Genomic DNA, 8,267 nt, shown 5'->3' with positions numbered 1-8,267 from the left:
AAAGGCTGTTCAAAGACTGTGTGGATCACAGCAAACTGTGACTGACTCTGAGAAGAGTGGAAATCCCAGAACACTTGATTGTGTTTATGCGAAGCCTACACTTGGACCAGGGGGCAGTCATCAGAACAGAGCAAGGAAACACTGCATGGTTTAAATTCAGGAAGGGTTTATGCCAGGGATGTGTCCTATCTCCATGCATTTTCAATCTATATGTGGAACGGATTATCCAGGAGGCTGAGCTCTATAAGGAGAAATGTGGCATTAGGATTAGAGGTAGACTCATCAACAACCCGTGTTATGCAGATAACACAAGCTTCCTGAAACTGAGGAGGACCTGAAGTGCTTGCTGCAGAAGATCAAGGACTGCAGCCTTCAATGTGGATTGAAGCTAAACATTAAGAAAACAGAGTCTCACCACAGGACCAATTGACAGGATCATAATAATGGTGAAGAGATTGAGATTGTTAACAGCTTTAGTTTGCTTGGCTCCGTAATCAACACTCTTGGCACCAGCAGCCAGGAAATTAAAAGACATATTACATTGGGAAAGTCTGCCGTCAGAGATCTCTCCAAAGTACTGAAGAGCAACGATGTCATTCTGGAGACTAAGGCACCCCTGAAACAGGTCATAGTCTTTGCAGTTACTTGCTGCAGAAAGCTGGTCAATGACTACAGATGATAGAAGGAGAATCGATGCCTTTGGGATGTGGTCCTGGAGAAGAGTACTGAGTATTAAATATTGTATATATAGTCCATGTATTATATATACATGGTCTGCTAGGAGAACAAACAGGTTCACCCTAGAGAGTATGAGACCAGGCTGCTCCTTAGGGGCAAGGATTCTGCAGCTTTGTCTAACATACTTTGGACATGTTGCAAGGTAGGACCAGTCCTTGGAGAGAGATATCATGCTTGGTAGAATTAAGGGATGGCGCAAGAGATGAGATGAATTGATTCAGTGACTGCAGTAATGGTGGTAGGTGTATTAGAGACAGTAAGATTAGCACAGGGTTTAGGGCTATTGTACATAGGTTCACTATGAGTTGCAGGCAATTCAACGGCACATAACATCAACAGGAAACACAAGAAAAATGGAATAATATTTTTAATCAATTAAGTAAACTTTTTAAAGCATAAATTGTGATGTGTGTATAACCTTCAACTGATTTAAGTCCAACACCATGAAGTGAGGAATAAGGCACCAAAACTTCCTACTAGATTTGGTAGCTTTGTCAAAGGGAGTTACCCTGCTGAATGAAAAGCCATACCTTTCTGGCAGTTTGAATCCACAATCAACTCAGAAGGAGCGCTAATCTCCTCTCAGATGATTTACAGTCTCAGAAAGCCAGTGGAGGGATCAGCTATGAATCCGTTTTGACTCAGTTGTGATGAGTGAGTATGAATGAGTTATCTTACTAGAATTCATTTAGATTACTATTCAGTCTGCAGTTTTCATATTGCTAGGGTTTTTTTCCACACAAATTTGCTCTTTTTTCGATCATTAGAAATGGGGGGTTTTTTTTACATTTTACTCATTCATTGTTGCACATTATCTTCCCTCTCCCTCTCTCTGTCCTTCCCACATCCACCTTGCAGTGCACCTCTTGTTCCAGATTGTTGTCATACATATAAGACATAATCATATATTCCTTTTGGACCATTCTTCCCCTCATCTGTATCAATGCAGTGTTCATTATCTATCCACTCTTTTCCTGTTTCCCCCCTCAACCTCTCATGCCAGTTCTATTTTATAACAGCAATATTATGCAGTATATGTCCTTTTGTGACTGAGATACTTCACTTAGTACAGTGTTCTGCAGGCTCACCCATGTTATGTAATGTTTTCCGAGATTGTTGTTTTTAAGTGCTGCATAATATTTCATTATGTGAATTTACCATAGTTTTTCTATCCATTTGTTTGCTGATGAGCACTTGGGTTGCTTCTATCCCTTCCTATTGTGAATAATGTAACAACAAACATGGATGTGCATAAATGTGTTCAAGTCACAACTCTGATTTCTTTCGGTTATATTCCCAGTAGTGGAATTTCTGAATCAAATGATATTTATTTATTTGTTTTTATTTTATTATTTTTGTGTGTGTACCGTCAAATTGTATCTGACTGGTACAGGAGGAGATTGCCCCTCCTTCTCCAGCAGAGCATCTGGTGGATTCGAACTGTCTATCTCTGAGATTGCAGTACAGCTTCTTGCCACTAGGCCACCAGAGCTCCCTCAAATGATATTTCTATTTACAACTTTTTGGGAAAGTGCCATACTGCCTTCTACAGTGCATATACCATTTTGCATTCCCACCAGCAGTAAGTGAAAGTTCCAGCATCTCCACAACCTCACCAGCATTTGATGTTTGCTGCCCTGTTGAACTTTGTTGCTATTGCTGAAGTGAGATGATATCTCATAGTTGTATTAATCATTAGAATTCGTGTATATATATGTATACATATATGTGTGTGTACACACACACACTTTTGTCATACCTCAGGTAAACAAGTCATAGAGTCTTAATGGAATTCTGTTCAAGAACAAAATCCTTTTTGAACATTTGTCCCCAAAACAGATCACATTATGGAGACATTAGGTGCTGTGCTGCTTATAGAGTCAAACTGATCACATCGATTTAGTGCATTTTCAGTGATTGAGTAAATATTTGATGAGCAAATAAGAAGCTGTATCTCAGAGTTGAAGGCTAAATGCTTTGATGTACATAAAGCTCCTTGAGCAAGTAAGTGTCTGCCACATGATACTAAAAATCAAACCAAGCTCATTGCTGGTGAGTTGGTTCTGGCGCAGAACCACCTAGTATGAATTAAAACTGCCCCACAGGGTGTCCTAGGCTGTACTCTTCATGGGAGCAGGTAGCCTGGTCTCTTTCCTGCTAGAGTCAGCTAAAGGCTAAGTGCTTAACCATTGCACCACCATGTTTCCTTGCATAGCCCTCAGTAAATATTTTTGCAGCTACTGTTGCTGCCGTTAAGTATCCTTATGGAGGCTGAACTGCTCTAGGACTCCTCTGCATTGGATTTGCCAAGAGTTAGAGGAAAAAAACCAGTGCACTAAACTTGCTTGAGTAAAAAGACCATTCTTTAAATGGTGAGTCCATACACCTGACAGACATATTTCCTGCCCACGAAACTGGGACATAACTGATTGTCTGAACTGTATAACAATGTTTCTAGACTTCATTGGGTAGGTTTGTATCAGCTATGGCCTAGGATTTTAGAATAGTGCCGCCATCCTCTGGAGAGTGAGAATGTGTGACAGGGTGTGTGTCTGTCCATGAACCTAAGTGTGTAGCTAAAGCACTTGCTCCTCAGGTTGCTGCGTACTCTACCACTCTGTCGGGAGAGTATGAGGTCATGTAGAGATTAGAGATAGAGGAGAAGTGAGAGGAGCCCTGTGGCTACCGCCTCATCAGAAAAACCCACCTTTCTCTGTTTGGTGTGAAAATGCTCAGGCACCCCATGATCCCGAGCTTAAAAAAGGTACTAACGAAATCACTGCCGTTGTGTCATACATTCAAGGGGAAATACCACAGTTTATATATTCGGTATTGAGACCGTTTAGGGGACTTTTTTCCTTTTCATAAAATGAATTTGTACTTTAACTGAAAGTCTGCAGCCAATGAGGAGACTTTGGAATATTTTAGAGAACTATTTTAGAATTACATTGTTTCTATGAAAGAAGAAACAAAACCCTCAACTCAAGTAAAAGCTTTCCTCTTAAGAGGAGCGTGGTTAGCTTGTTTCTAAGAAATAGCATCAGTGAACAAATTACATTTCCTCAAAGTGTAGATGAGCCGTTAATTTTGAAGAGGGGCTGACATTCATGAGCAGGTGCCAGCCTAATCTGGTGTGATGTCCCTTCATCCTACACAGCATGTCGTGGACAGAACCTTGTTGAAGGACAGTGCCGCAGGCACGGAAGAACTGGAGAAGGGACTATGTGGGTGGGGGTGAGGAGGGGGAACCCCTGGTAGACACTGTAGTCTTGATATGATGGTAGTGGCTGTCAGGAGGGCTGAAAGTGCCCTTTTATTTTTAGGCTCCAGCTCACTTCTCCTTCTCTTTCTTACTGAGTCATGGTTCTTCAATCACATCATGATAGTGCAGGGAATTGGAAAGCTAGTGCTCAGAGGAGATAACCAGTTCTCTTGTTGTTTCTCTCTGGAATCTCTGTCTTTTGACTACATGTAAATTGTATTGATAGCAGTACCACGTAAACCACGGGTATCTATCATTTGCCAGATAATGGAGATTCATAAAGATTGCAGCCTCAGAAGCCAAGAGAGGGTCACCATGAATCAGAATTGACGTGGCTGTGGTGGTGTTCTATCGCTGTATGGCATCTTTTTTTAACTCCTTTCCCCCCCTTGTTTGTTTCTTGTGCCTAGATTACTTATTTTATGGCTTAGGCTGCCTTTTCTTCCTCCCTACTTTAGAGGGCTCTCTGTTGTCTTTCACCCTCACTATTTCAAATCCTTTCAATTGCTATTATGTATGTAAACGTCTAAGCCCTCAGTTCAGCTTACTTGCTGTGGTCTTTTTCCCCCCTTGTTGCTTTTCAGTTTTTAAATAGACTTAACTTTTTTAGAGCTGTATGCAGTTAGCAGAAATATGTGCAGGAAGTACAGGATGTCACCTGTCCTCCAGCTCCCTGCCCACTGTTCCTTCTGTATTAACATTACACATTCTGTGACATATATGTTGTAATGGTTGAGCCAGTATTGGTGTATTTTTGTGAACTAAGGGGCCATAAATGGCTAAGCCTTTGGCTACACAGAGGCTTCTCAGGAGACAGGGCAGGATATCTGCTTCCCAAAGGTTGCATCCTTGAAAACTCTGTGGAGCGGTTCTGTTCTGCACGCTTGGACTCTCCACGAGTTAGAATCAGCTTGATGGCAGCCACCACAAACACCAACATAGATGAAGGTTCATTCTGTGTACTGCAATCCTGGAGTCCCGTGTAGTGCAGATAGCTCCTAGGTCAAAGGCTGGCAATTTGAACCCACACAGAAGAGCCTTAGACAATAGGCCTGGTGCCCAGCTGTGAAAAGGTCACAGTCTTTAATCGTATGGAACAGTTCTGCTCTGCACACATAGGGTTGCACTGAGTTGAAGTCCATTTGAAGGCAACTAACAACAACAGTACAAACCTGTTGGCTTTGACAAATTCATAATATCTTGTGTCCACCATGATACATGATGGTATCCTTCAGACCGGTTTTGCTGTTATTGTTAGGTGTTATAGAATCAACTCAGACTTCTGTGAATAGCAGAAGCTCTACCCAATCCTGTACCGTCCTCCCAGTCTCTGCTGGCTTCAGTCCATTGTTGCAGTCACTCTATCAGTCCATCTTTTTGGGATTCATCCTCTTGTTTGCTGATCCTCAACTTTTCTAACCACGATATCCCTCACCAGGGTCTGATCTCTCCTAATAACGTGCCCACAAGGAAGAGTCTGCCTGAACTTCTTCCAGGACATATTTGTTTGTTCTTTTGGAAGCCCACAGTATAGTCATTAGTCTTTGCCAAAGCCACAATTCAAAGACATCATTTCTTCTTCAGTCTTCCTTATTTCATTATCCAACTTTCACATGCATATGAAGTAATTGGAGATACCAAATCTCTAGTCAAGGCACCTTAGTCTTTAAACTGACATCCATGCTCTTTAGCACTTTCAAGAGGTCCTTTACAATAGATTTTCCCAATGCAATACAACTTTTTATTTCTTGATTTCTCCTTCCATGGACTGTGGAACCAAGTGAAATGAAATGCTTGACAGTTTAAATCATTCCTCTGTTTATCATGATACTGCATTGGTTCAGGTGTGAGGATGTTAACTTTATGCTGAGGTGTAATTCATAGTGAAGACTATGGCCTTTACAACCATAGTTTTCTCTCTTCTACCCAGATCCTGACAACCACTGACTGATCTTTTTACTCTGTCCGTTTTTGTTGTGTACTGTTGAGTTGGAACTGACTCACAACTGACCCTCCAGTGGATTTTCAAAGGCAGTAAATAACACAAGAGGAGACTGCCCATTTTTCTTTGGTGGAACAGCCAGTAGACTGTGTAAATTTGCATTGGCAGCACAGTTCTTTACCAATAAGCCAATAGAGCACTGTACTGAAAATATTAAGCAGTTGAAATTGCAAGACGTGAGGAAAAACTTGCAGAGGAGTTCCTGGTTGGAGTGAAGACTCCTTTCTGTTAATCATAATTTTTTTTTACCTTCATATACTTTATTAATTTTAATGAAAATTTTCAGAGACTTTGGATTTCCATTCATTCACTGTTGCACTTTTCTTCCTGCCTACCCCTCCCCCCTAGTTTGTTCTTCTCTTTGAAAAGAGAAAGAAAAATTCTTTTATTGTTATACAATCCTTCCCCTCAAGTCCATTCCATTATGCAGCCTTCAATCTAGATTGCTGTCTTGACAATAATGCCTAATCACATAGCACTTTAAACAGTTTTCTTCCTCATCTGTTTCAATGCAGTATACATTATTTATCCTGTCTTTCTTATTCACCCCCTAACCCCAATGTCAGCCCTGTTCTACAACAGTGGCACTGTGCAGTATAAGTACTTTTGTGACTGAGATAGTTCACTCAGCATAATGTCCTCCAGGGTCACCCATTTTGAATAATATTGCATGGGTTCCTTGTTTTTCAATGCAGCATAGTATTCCATTGTGTGAATATACCACAGCTTCTCTATCCATTGGTTTGTTGATGGGCATTTAGGTTGTTTACAGCTCTTTGCTATTGTGAACAATGTTGCAATAAATATGGGTGTGCTTGCATCTGCTTGGGTGGTGGTTATGGTTTCTTTGGGATATATTCCCAGTAGTGGAATTGCTGGGTTAAATGGTATATCTGTTTGCAACTTTTTGAGAAAGTGTCATACCGTCGCCTTCCACCAGTGGTTACACCATTTTACACTCCCACCAACAGTGAATAAGGGTTCCAGTTTCTCCACAACCTCACCAGCATTTGATGTTTGCTGTTCTGTTAAATTTTACTGTTCTTACTGAGGTGGGATGATATCTCATAGTTGTTTTGATTTGCATCTCTGTTAGAGCTAGGGATTTTGAACATTTCTTCAAGTGATTGTTGGCCGTCTGAATGTCTTTTTTGGTGAGGTGTTTGTTCATATCCAGTGCCATTTTTCAATTGGATTGTTTACCTTTATCTTGTTGTGGTGCTCAGTTTTGATGACAATGTTATTAACATGCTGTTGAGTCAGCTACAACTCATAGTGACCCTATGAACAACGACTCTGAACCTTGTCTTATCCCGAGCCAGCTTCACCATCTCCAACACACAGACCTAAAAGGTCAGCTCTAGTTGCACTCCTCTAGCATTTTGAATCCACCAGCAACTCTTAAGGGAGAAAGATAGGCAGTCCCCATCTATGTGATTTACAGCTTCGGAAATGGACTGGAGGATCAGCTATGAGTTTGAATTTAGAAAAGGTGAACAGCACCAGAGAAAAACACACTCCTTCAGACAGTCAACCATGTGAGATCAAAGGGACAGCATTTGCCCTGGAATAACGCCAAAGGCAGGAAGGGATAGGAGAAGAGGAGGAACTGAAGTGGTGACTCCAGGGCAGAAGTGGGAAGGGTGCTGTTGCATTGTGGGGTCTATGGTCAGTGACATAAAACAAACTGTGTGAATTCTTAAGTTTTCTCAATAAGCTTTCACTCAAATCAAAATAATTTTTTTTTTAAAAATAAAGACTTTACTGTAGGAAGAATTAGCTCTGTGCCAAGAAAGTATAGTAAAACTTAAGGGAGGCCTAGTGGCAAGAAGCTGCACTGCAATCCCAGAGGTATGTGGTTCAAATCCCCCAGATCCTCTGCTGGAGAAGGAGGGCAGTCTCCTCCTGTGCTAGTCAGATCTGATTTGACGGTACACACAAAAAAAATAATAAAATAAAATAAAAAGTATTTTTTTAAAAAAGGTATGGTGAAGCTTTATAGATAATTTGCAGCCATTGCTCTTCTTGATTGAATTGTTTTTAATTTATGTACATTTCAGAGATAATAATAGTAATAGGATATTTGTGTTCCTAAATAATGCTTAATTTTCAAAACCAAAACACATAGATGTTCATAAATACTAAGTAAAATATCAGTCTTTCTTCAGAAGTCACTGTTGTTACAAGTCCTATCCAGTGACCCTTGGAAAGGCATGCTGAAGCCTTGCACACACCATCTTTAGTCTCTGCACTGCTCATTTTCCC

Source organism: Elephantulus edwardii, unplaced genomic scaffold (assembly GCF_000299155.1).
Source record: "Elephantulus edwardii isolate Elephantulus edwardi_28Jun2011 unplaced genomic scaffold, EleEdw1.0 scaffold00262, whole genome shotgun sequence".
NCBI lineage: Eukaryota > Metazoa > Chordata > Mammalia > Macroscelidea > Macroscelididae > Elephantulus > Elephantulus edwardii.
This window is presented reverse-complemented; position numbering follows the sequence as displayed.